This window comes from Enhydra lutris, unplaced genomic scaffold (assembly GCF_002288905.1).
Source record: "Enhydra lutris kenyoni isolate GAN:26980312 unplaced genomic scaffold, ASM228890v2 scaffoldscaffold69, whole genome shotgun sequence".
NCBI lineage: Eukaryota > Metazoa > Chordata > Mammalia > Carnivora > Mustelidae > Enhydra > Enhydra lutris.
This window is the reverse complement of record NW_019154153.1, coordinates 5,481,907-5,494,084: the sequence shown is the minus strand read 5'-3', so window position 1 is coordinate 5,494,084 and position 12,178 is coordinate 5,481,907. Positions and strand designations below refer to the sequence as shown.

General features: G+C 40.3%; 1 pseudogene; it reads right to left on the bottom strand.

Annotated features, from left to right (window-relative positions):
- Positions 1–8,999: 8,999 nt before the first annotated feature.
- On the bottom strand, positions 9,000–10,312 carry LOC111159698 (annotated as a pseudogene).
- Between the last annotated feature and the right edge of the window lie 1,866 nt (positions 10,313–12,178).

The following is a 12,178-nucleotide window of genomic DNA, read 5'->3' as shown; positions in this document are numbered from 1 at the left end:
TCTTTCTTTCTTTCTTTCTTTCTTTCTTTCTTTCTTTCTTTCTTTCTTTCTCTTTCTTTCTAGATTTATTTATTTATTTGAGAGAGAGAGAGAAAGAGAAGCAGGGGGGAGAGGTAGAAGAAGGAACTCTCAAGCAGACCCCCCACTGAGTCCAGACCCTGACAAGGTGCTTGAACTCATGACCCTGAGATGAAGACCTGAGCTGAAATCAAAAGTTGGACACTTAGGGGCACCAGGGTGACTCCGTTGGTTAAGCGTCTGTCTTCAGCTCAGGTCATGATCCCGGAGTGCCGGGGTCAAATGCAACATCAAGCTCCCTGCTCATTGTCTTTGCTCTGCTCGTGCTCTCTCTTTCATTCACTCACTCTCTCAAATAAATTTTAAAAATCATTAAAAAAAAAATAGAGTTGAATGCTTAACTGATGGAGCCATGTAGGTGCCTCTGGGGCATCATTTCTTATCTATATACCATCTCCCCCAGAAATGGTCTCCCTAATTCTAGTTTTGCCTCCTGCTTTTTTCTTTATCCCACTCCAATTACCTAAATTCAAATATTTTTATGTATTTCTGCTTATAACATCAATTACTCCCTCAATGCTTCTAAAATAGTGAATCCTTTAGCCTGTTCCAAGGCTTTTATTAGTATGCCTCCTGATCATCTCTCTACTCTCCTTTCTTGCCATGTTAATTTCTCCCCCTAACTATATTCTCTAGACCAGCATAGTAAACATTTTAGGTTTTGAGGGCCATATGTTCTCTGTTGCAGCTACTTAACTCTGCAGGCATAGATAGTATGTAAATCAATAGGTAGAATTATTTTCAAATAAAACTTTAATTACAAAAACAAGCATCTGGCTGGATTTGGCCATGGGCCGTTATGTGGTGACCCCTGTTTTAGACAACTGAACTACCTACAAATCTGGGGACATGGCATTTTCTTTTATCTCTCGAGTACTCCACAATCTGTTGTCTGTTGGGAATGTTTCTCTCCTTTGTCTGGCTACTTTCAGTTCATTACCAGGTATCAACCTGGATGATACTTCTTCAAACTTTCCTTAGACTCCCTATCCCTCTACCTCCATCATTGCACTTACCACACTAATATATTTACCTACCGATATGTTTCCCTGTTTACTTGCCTGTCTTCTCCCACTTGTGTATAAGCTTCTGGAGGGCAGAAACTATGTTCTGTCCACATTTTAATCCCTAATGCCTAGCAGAGTACTTGGCACATATAAGCACTTGATGAAACTTTCAGTTTTTCCATTGAATAAAGGGGAGGCCCATAGCCCTCTGGCTGACCCAGACCCTGTCTAAACATTCAGGCTGGGAAAATACTGCCTAACTAGACAGTTGTATCTCCATGGAAGCTGTGATCTGTTTTGGGCAAGCCATCGCTTTCCTTTGGCCTGGATGCTTCTTCCAGGACCAACCACTGTATTGCTTCTCAGGCAGCACCCATCCCATCTACCAGGCAACTCAGAGTTGTCTGACTCCACTTTCGGCAAGCATTCTCAGCCACTGATTTTAAAAATATGCCCCGAGGGGGAAATTGCTACATCTCTTTCCAAAGGCTGTTGTAGATGCCAAGGCGGTGGACAATGAACGATTTGTGGTTAAGGGTGGCGCCACCACCATTCAGCCAAGCATCCTGGGGACTCTCCCTGCCTGTTCAATGTCCTCCCTTTCCAGCCCATCACCAATAGAGTGGGAAAAGGGCAACTTTCTCTGCCAAGCCTTCAGGTAATTAAGTACCAGAAGGATCAACCATGTGTCCTGTTCTCAACTAGGGCTAAATGTCAAGTAAAGACACGGCCCTTCCTGCGGGACCTTACCATCTATTTTTAAAAATAATACAGGCATGTTTGAACCATTTAGAGGTTAGTAACATGCACTTATTTATTTACTCATTCACTTGAAAGTACCAACTCGATGCCAGGCACTGTGTGGGATGCTAAGTCACAGAGACAAAAAGTTCACTCAAGGATATTCTCAGTCAACTAAAATTTCCAGGAGGAATATGTAATGTGAGAAGGTTTTAGAGTTAAAGATATCAAAAGCTAAAGTTGTCAGAGAAAGTTCCATCAAGGACGTGGAACTTCAACTGGTCTTGAGGAAAGTATGGGGTACAGATTTATGAATGGAGAGAGAAAAGAATTTCAGAAGAGATGACATGGCCAGAGGTGAGGAGGAAAACTGAGTGTGGAGAGAGGGGAGGAGAGGTCAGGAGTGGGAGATAAGGATAGAGAGAAAATGAAATATTGTAGTGGGAGTCCTTGAAAACTGGACATTTAACTCCAAGGTGGGGGGATAATATCCTTCTTCTTTTCTTTAACTGAGTTGTAGTTCACATACCCTAAAACTCACCCTTTTACAGTATAAAACTCAGTGGTTTTTAGTATATTCACAAAGTTATGCAATGATCGTCATGATCTAATTCCAGAACAGACAATATCCTTTTGAATATTTCTGAACAGAGATTTCATGGATAAATATGTGTTTCAAGCAGAGTACCCCAGCTACAGGAGCAGGAATGATTATGTGGGAAGAAACTGGATGTGGAAACAAGCTAAGAGGTTCAGAGGCTTGGAGACCTAAACCAGAATAGGTCATAGGCCACCTCCTGTCTATGATCTCGCTTCATCCATGATAGTGAGGTTTATGGCAGGATAATTTATTGAGATAATAATCTATGTCTTGCTCTCATATTTTCCCTCCCTTGTTCCAAGAAGATAGCAGACATTTGTGTTTCTTAACCTAAGCAGTTTCCGGGAGCTAGACTAAAAGCTAGTTGCCCGTGGACAGCCGCCCTTCCTGACTTCTGTTTTAGGAGTTCTGAACTCAATATTGGGATTGTGTTGGGGGAGGAGAGAAAAGAGACTCTTTGGGGGCAGTGGGAGCTGAAGATGAGAGAGCAGAGAGAGCAGAGCAGAGAGGGAGACTCCCCCAAATTTTGAGGGGATTTCTAGTTCTGAGAGTAGAAGGGGTGACAGCATGCTTGACCCCATGCCCCAGGTCCCAGAGCTTCAGGGCTGAAACCCTCAAAAAGGACTCCTGTGCCCAAGTGTGGTACAGGAAGTTTATCAATTCTGGCAAGATGAACTAAAGACTGGAAGAGCTCTCTCCTAAGTGTTCCATTCAACAAAAATGCCCATTCTAGGGGACGAGGAGCCCCAACCATAATGGAGACTGCATTAACCACCATCTTGGCAGGTTCAGTTTCACACTTAAAGAAGTTGAAGCACTGGAGACCTTCTTGAGAGGTAGTACAACATAGGGGTTACTCCTCCAGATTCTAGGAACAAACTGTCTGGGATTGAACCCATAAGATGGGCACATAAGGAAAGCTATGTAAGTGTTGACTTATTATTATTTAATAAGAGGGAAACATAGGGGAAAGGAGGAGTGTTGCCTTATAAAGGCAAACTATTGTGTGGAAATAAGTGTGGGGAAAATAGAGGGAATGAAGAATTTAAAAAGGCAATATTAAGGATGAAAGACTTAAGGTAGATAGCCATTTAGACACAAAGAAGAAAGGACAGTAAAATTAAAATGAATGAAGGTCAATAGGGATAGAGAAATAGATTATTTGATTGATAGATATGAAATAAAGAGATTGAGAAATAAATACATAGTAAGAACATCACAAAGGTAGAACAATGGTGGCAAAGAGTATATATAATATATTCTTCTTATATACATAATATATATAACTGAGAAAGTTATATAATTGAGAAAGATCAACTAATATGGTAGATGATAACTCAGAATGAAATATAGGAGATAGCATCAGATGCAACAGGGAGAAAAGAGGGGACATAAAGGAAAGACTCAAGGGAGGTGGTGAGGACTTAGTCACAATGGATTGAATGACTTCCAGTCTGTGAGACAGAGGAGACTACTGTCCCCCTGCCTAACCCTGCCCCACCAACCCCCTCCCACACAGCTCAGCTCCATCTTCTCTGACTTCCAAAACATGTTCCTCCAACTGAGGACTCCCTGTTCTCTGTTCTGTACAGTTCGGAAGTCATTTTCTTCTGTCTCATTTTCTAACAGCTTTGTGTATGCAATTCTTGTCTCCATTCCAAAAGACTGTTTACCACTCTCTCCACTTTTGTGGTATCTCACCCAGTATGTAGAGGAGAGAAAAATATGTGGAAGGCTAGTCCTGGTATAGAAGTGGGAATAGTAAGGGGCACTTCAATCTCCAGCTACCAGTATCACCACCCTGTAGGACATCACCCATCACCCCTGGAAAGTTCATCTCTAAAAACAACCTGGAGGGGGGGCGCCTGGATGGCTCGGTGGGTTAAGCCTCTGCCTTCAGCTCAGGTCATGATCTCAGGGTCCTGGGATCGAGTCCTGCATCGGGCTCTATGCTCAGTAGGGATCCTGCTTCCTTCTCTCTCTCTCTCTGCTTGCCTCTCTGCCTACTTGTGATCTCTCTCTGTCAAATAAATAAATAAATAAAGTCTTTTTTAAAAATAAATAAATAAATAAATAAATAAATAAATAAATAAACCTGGGGGGGAACTTGTCTAGCTTGCCACAGCACAATAAAAATTTATGTAGTATGTAATGATCCTTTCCCCTCATGCTTCTCAAAAGTCCAGACATCTGTAACTCAATATTTTCCTATAAATAATTGGTTTCCCTACATAATTGTGAGCTCCCCAAGGGCAGAGACTATATGGGAAAAGCTTCAGAAATGCTACAGAATGAGCAAGAGCTTCTATTCTGTTTCTGCCACTTCCAAGCATCTGAAAATTTCTACCATTGTAGTTGATGTGCTTGGTCCTAAGGACAGAAACTGTATCATCAGGAGAAGGGAAATTTGGCATAAGAAAAGAGACCTATGAAGCTCTGTTTACACAGGTCCTGAATATAGGACCAGGGCCTTGTAAAGATCCAGAGAGAGTTCTGGTCATTGTGGCCAAATGAAACTCCCCCAGACTGATCTAAACCTGTTCCTTTCCTCCTAGACAAGAGGAAGGAAAAGTCCCATTTGTAACCACGGAGAAATAAAAGTCTTCCTCAGTGATTATATACAATTTACAGCAGAGTGTTTCATTTGCTGTCCAGGAGCCTGTAATAGCTGGAATTGCCCTTGTTCCTCTTCCTCCTTGAGGGCCAGAGCTGAGAAGTGCTCTGTGATTATGGGTCACGGTATGGCATCTCTATGCCAAACTTGCTCAGCCTGGTTTGCTGTTGTGTGTGTGTGTGTGTGTGTGTATGTGTGTGTGTTTCTGTGTCTGTGTGTCTGCTTCCAGAACAAAATTTTCCCACCTCCCTGCATGGTTTTTTAATTCATAAATAATGAGTTAAGATGTCTTTGCCATCTCACCCATACTTACTGGAAGGGAAGGAGGGAAAAGGAAGGGAGGAAATTAGAATCATTCCCCCACCCCACAACTTCACAGTGGATTGAGAACTCCAGTATCAACAAAGCAGAAAAACTGAAGTGAGTTGGGCTGAAATGTACTGATGTTTACAGTATAGGTGATGAGAACCTGAGAGCAACGGACTTCCTAGATTGTGAAGGTGAATGATGCCTCATGAGATCGCTTGTGACTGGTACTCTCTCTAAGTTTTGGAACACAGAAGCCTTGAGGAGAGTGATATGCAATAAAATATTAGAAACCTTAAGTCTGGGTTGCAAACTTTTTCTATAAAGGGCCAAACAGTAAATATTTCAGGCTTCATACGCTATATAGTTTCTCTTACAACTTCTTAGCTCTGTAGTGAAAAAGCAGACCTAGACCATATGTAAACAAACTGGCATGGGTATGTCTCAATAAAACTTTATTTATAGGGACACCTAGGTGGCTCAGTTGGTTGAGGGACCACCTCCTGGTTTTGGCTAAGGTCATGATCTCTCGGTGGTGAGATTGAGCCCCAGTCGGGCGCTGTGCTCAGTGCAGAGGCTGCTTCAGATTTTCTCTCCCCCTCCTGTTCACACACACTCTCACTTTCTCTCTCTCAAAAATAAATAAATAAAATATTAAAAAAAAAAAACCTTTATTTACAAAAATAGCAGATGGTTAGAATTAGCCAGTAGGAGGTAGTTTGCTAACTCCTGCACTGAGTGATTTAATAGTCTGAGGATCTGTTTTTGAAAAATCTTGATATTTTAAAGTAAAAACTAGAAGACAGAAAGGATGGAGAAGGAAAGGAAGAAAAGGAAGAGGTGAAGAATGGGTAATAACTGTTTTCAGAATAAAAACAACTTGGAGGGGCGCTTGGATGGCTCAGTGGGTTAAGCCTCTGCCTTCGGCTCGGGTCATGATCTCAGGGTCCTGGGATTGAGCCCCACATCGGACTCACTGCTCCGCAGGGAGCCTGGTTCCCCCTCTCAATCTGCCTGCCTCTCTGCCTACTTGTGATCTCTCTCTCTCTCTCTCTCTCTCTGTCAAATAAATAAATAAAATCTTTAAAAATATAAAATAAAAAAAACAACTTGGAGCATCTGGACTTACAGGCTGGGTACAAAGGGAAGCACAATCCCAGTTTGAGTCATTTGTGGGTGAAATTTTGGACATCTTTAAGTGGGGGTTTGAGTACTTGCAAGGAAAGCAGTTGTGATGAAGTACTGAGGAGTAGAATCTGGGTTCTAACATGAGAGAACGATCTCCCTGTATTACTTATCTATTTCTGTATAGCAAATTAACCCCAAACCTAGTGACTTAAAATAAAGATAAGTGTTTGTTATCTCTCATAGTTTCTATTGGTCAGGAAGTCAAAAATGGCTTGGCCAGCTGTTTTGGCTCATGGTTTTTCATAAAATAAAGACAGGTCAGTCAGAACTACCATTATCTGAAGGCTTGACTGTAACTGAAGGACCTGCTTACTCACCGCCTGGCAAGTTGGTGTTGGCTGTTGGTGAGGGACCTCCGATCTCCACATGGGCCTCTTCACAGAGATATTTGAGTGTTCTCACAACATGGAGCTGGCTTCCTTCAGAGTAAGTGAACCGAGAGACCAGGACAGAAGCTGCAGTTTTTGTATGACCCAGGATCAGAAGTCGCACACCATCTCATCTACCATATGTCAGTGGTCACAATGACCAGCCCTGATTCAGTCTTGGGGAAGGCCAGTGCGGGTGCAAATACCAGGAGACAGAAATCAATGGGGTCCTACCTAGAGGCTGACCACCTGCCACCTAATAACAGAGAGAGGTAAAAGATATGTCTATGATTTCAGTCTAGGATCTTCATATTAAGATGGCTTAGGAATTTGTGTTAGTTAGAATGCATCTGGCTAGAGCAAGAGACCAAAGCAAAACACCCACTTCAAGTTGCTTAAACAATAAGATTGATTTTAAGAAAGAATCTAGAGTCAGAAGTTTTCAGGGTTAGTCAATTCTGTAGCTCAACAACATCAGGTTCTTGTTCAACCTTTCCGTGGTTTTCTTGGCTTCTCCTTTATGGTCACAAGATGGTTGCCACAGCCCACATTACATGTTTACACAGTTGTATGTGAAAGCAGCAAGTAAGGAATATCTATTGGGTAGCCAGCTAGTCCTGCTCGCCACAGAAACTAGTATGACGCTCTGAATTGAGTAATATGAATAGTGTACTTGTAACTTCCCTAGAACCGCAGGCTCTTAGGGATGACTAAGTCCAGTTCCCATGTAGTACTTACATCCATTCTGTTGGATCTAGGGAACATTATCATACACCAAAATTTCCCCTCACTGTGGTAAAATAGCTTGGCTGCCATAAATATGACAGAGGCTTCTGGTCAAAGTGCAGAATTGTAAGAAATGTCAAAAGTTGAGGCCAAGTTATTTGGGGGACGATCCCTGAGCCCCACACTGGTAGCAGGAACTTTGGAAGCGCTAATGGAGTCTTTTATTGGGGACTGCCTCAGCATGCTCTGATCACCATGTAGATGGGTATCTTTCTTGCCCTTAAAATGAATTTCAGAAGAGGCACATTCCCCTAAACGACTTTTGCTTGTAACAATAAAACCCAAAATTGAAAAACTAAGACCCAGGGATAAAAGTCACCAGGAGAGGGGCGCCTGGGTGGCTCAGTGGCTCAGTGGTTAAGCATCTGCCTTTAGCTCAGGTCATGATCCCAGGGTCCTGGGATCGAGCCCCACATCAGGCTCCCTGTTTGCTGGGAAGCCTGCTTCTCCCTCTCTCACTCCCTGTGCTTGTGTTCCTTCTCTCATTGTGTCCCTCTCTCTGCCAAATAAATAAATAAAATCCTAAAAAAAAGAGAGAGAGAATCATATAATATGTAATCTTCTCTTATCTGGTTTCTTTCATGTAGCATAATGTTTTTGAGGTTCTTCTATCTTATACCATGTATCAGTACTCTGTAACAGTTTACACAAAAAGTATTCCATCTTGAGAGTATATGCATTTTGTTTATGCATTCACCAGTTGGATGGACATTTGCTTGTTTCCATTTTGGGACAACTATGAATGATACTGTTATGAACATTCATGTATAAATCTTTGTATAGACCTATATTTTCATTTTTCTTTAACTTTTTGAGCGTTTTTGATCAAAACTATTTTTGGAGGCTGCATCATTTTACATTCCCTCCAATAGTGTATGAAGGATTTGGTTTTTCCATAATCTTACAAACCCTGGTTTTTGTCTCTTTTTTATTGCAGAGTCATCCTGGTGGGTGTGAAAGGATATTTCTTTGTAGTTTTAATTTGCATTTCCCTCAGGCTAATGATTTTGAGCAGCTTTTCATTTGTTTATTGTCTATTCATATATCTTCTTTGGTAATATGTCTATTAAAATATTTGGACCATTTTTTAGTTGGGTTACTTGCCTTCTTATAATTGAGTTGTAGGAGATCTTTATATATTCTGGATATAAGTTCTTTATCAGATACATGATTTGCAAATATTTTTCCCAGTCTGTTGCTTCTTTGACTTTCTAAAATGACCATAAAATAAAGCACACTTTTAATTTTCATGGAGTCCAATTTGTCCTTCCTAAATTTTTTGTTTATTTTATTTATTTCTTTGAAATGGATCAGTTATTTAATTCACAAACTCGACTTGTGAAAGAAAACACAGAGTGGAGGTAGCCCAGAAGCTAAGAAAGAGCTTCGATTTTTGGCAGAATTTGAGTCCACACTTTCTGATCAACCTTGGAGCTGCTCTGTAGTCCCACATTTCTCTTTCTCCATGTGGAAGATTTCACCTTTACACAGCTTCTTCTTCTTGAAGTAAGCATCAGTAAGGTGTTTTGGGATTTTCACATAGTTGATATCAGTTTTGGTAGAGGTGGCAACGACAGATTTCTGGCATGTTCCACACAGAATAACTCAATTGAGGGCCAGAGGGCCAGTCACAAGTAGCAAGTCACTGCTCAGTTGAGTCAGGAAAACCACCATCTTGCCTCCGTGGTGCCCAGTGAGGACAGTGAGAATGGTGCCAGGAGTGATCCTAGCTCGAAATTTTCTCACATGCTAACTGAAGGGGTTTTTTTGTCGGTGGTGGTGTTGTTTTGTTTTTTGTTTTGTTTTGTTCTGTTTTTAAGATTTTTATTTATTTATTTGAAAGAGAGAGCACAGAGGGAGAGGGAGAAACAGACTCCTTGCTGAGGAGAGAGCCTGACATGGAACTTGATCTCAGGACCCTGAAATCATAACCTGAGCCAAAGGCAAGATGTTTAACCAACTGAGTCACCCACGCAACCTGACTGAAAGGGGTTTTTTTTGTTTGTTTTTTGTTTTGCCATGGCTCAACAACATTTGAGGCACATTTTCAGTAGGATCATACCTAGGCATTTTGTGAAGTTTAACCACTCCGGGACCACCATTCTTGTCACCACCAGCTGGTTTTGTGACAGTAGCAACAACCTTCTTCTTCTTTTTCTTATCACCCCTGGATTTTGTAGCTGAATACTTCCTCTTGTACATGGCCTTTCTGGAATACATAGCTGACCAGGAATACCGGCCAATTCCTTTGACCAGGACAGGGCTTTGGTTTCAATGGGACTTCCCCCTTTTGGGCCTGGAGGTTACAGTTCTTAACCTTGCCACCAGCATCAGGCTTCCTCCTCTTCTTCTTCTTCTTCTTCTTTTTTTAAGATTTCTTTATTTATTTGAGAGAGCAGGGAGGGTATAGGAAGAGGGAGCATGAGAATCCTTAAGCAGATACGCCGTTAATTACAGAACCCACTGCAGGGTTCCATCCCACAATCCCGAGATCAGGACCTGAGCCAAAATCAAGAGTTGGCCATATAGCTGACTGAACCACCCAGGTGCCCTCAGCATCACACTTTTTGGCTTCAAGTTTCTTCTCTTTAATATCCAGCTTCTCAGATTTTTCACCCGCCATCTTTCAAGATAAGAAAGAGCCAATTTATCATTTTTTAAAAAGGTTTTATTTATCTATTTGACAGAGGGAGACACAGGACTCTGGGATCATGACCCAAGCCAAAGGCAGACACTTAGCGACTGAGTCACCCAGGCACCCCAGTTTATCATTTTTAAAGTTAATTTTTATGTGTAGTGTGAGGTAAAGACTTAAATTCATGTTCCTAAAAATGGACATCCAGTTCTCTTCAAAACCATTTGTTGAAAATTTAGCTCTTTGCCCCATTGAATACCTTGGCAGTTTAGTCTAAAGTCAACTTACCATAAATGTGCAGGTTTATTTCTGGACTCTCAATTCTGTTCTATTGATCTGTACTTCTATCTTTATGCAAAAGTTCTATTGAAAACTTACTAGAAAGCTAGCTTTTTTTAAAATTTTATTTATTTATTTGACATAGAGAGAGAGAGAGATCACAAGTAGGCAGAGAGGGAGGCAGAGAGAAGAGGAAGCAGGCTCCCTGCCAAGCAGAGAGCCTGATGCGGGGTTCGATCCCAGGACCCTGAGACCATGACCTGAGCCAAAGGCAGAGCCACTGAGCCATCCAGGCGCCCCTAGAAATTTAGTTTTAATAATTAAGATGGTAAGTTTTAAAATCAAGAAGCCCTCCATTTTGTTCTTTCTCAAAAAAATGGCTATTTGGTTTTTTTTTTCATTTTCATATAAATTTTAGAATTTTATTGCCCAATTACAAAAAAAGGGGGGAAATTTTTAATGATATTACATTGAATCTGTCTATAAATTTGGGAAGAATTGCCATTTTAATAATATTGAGTATTGCAATCCACGAATGTGGACTGTCTGACCATTTATTTAGACCTTCTTAATTTCTTTTAGTAATTTTTTAATTGAAATTCAATTAGCCCAAACATAATACATCATTAGTTTTCTAATCTCCAGTGTACAGGTCTTGAACATCTTTAGGTAGATTTATCCCTTGGTATTAAATTCTTTTTGGTGTTATTATAAAAGAAATTATTTTCTTAATTTCATTTTCAAGTTGTTTATTGTTAGTACATAAAAATAAAATTGATTTTAGTATATTGGCGTTATAACCAATGACCTTACTGAACTCATTCATTAGTTTTCATAGTTTTTTGTTTGTTTGTTTTTATCTTCTTGGAACTTTCTATCTATAATATAATATCATCTGCAAATAAAGACCATTTTACCTCTTCCTTTCCAATCTAGTTGCCTTTTACCTTTTCTTGCTTAATTGCACTGGTTAGAACCTCCATACAGTTTTTAATAGAAGTGAGAAAAGAAACAAGTTTGCCTTGTTCCTCAATTTAGGGAGAAAGCTTTCAGCCTTTACTATTAAATAGAAGGTTAGCATAGATTTCTCATAGATGTCCTTTATCAAGTTGAAGAAGTTCCACTTTATCCTTGACTTTCTGAGATTTTATCAGAAAATTATATTTATTTTAACAAACTTTTTTCTGCTTATGTTGAAATAATTATAATCTTTTTTTAGTTTCTTAAATGGTGAATTACACTGATTTTTGAGTGATAAACCAAGGTTGCATTCTTGGGATAAAATCCACACTTAGAGAGTTCCAATTTTTCTGTATTTTTATTTTTTTTATTATTCTTGTTTAATTTTATTTCATTTTTTTGGTGTTCCAAGATTCATTGTTTATGCACCACACCCAGTGTTCCATGCAATACGTGCCTTCCTTAATACCCACCACCAGGCTCACCTAACCACCCCACTCCCCTCCAAAACCCTCAGTTTGTTTCTCAGAGTCCACAGTCTCTCATGTTTCATTTCTGCCTCTGATTTCCCCCAATTCACTTTTCTTTTCCTTTTCCTAATGTCCTCCATGTTAT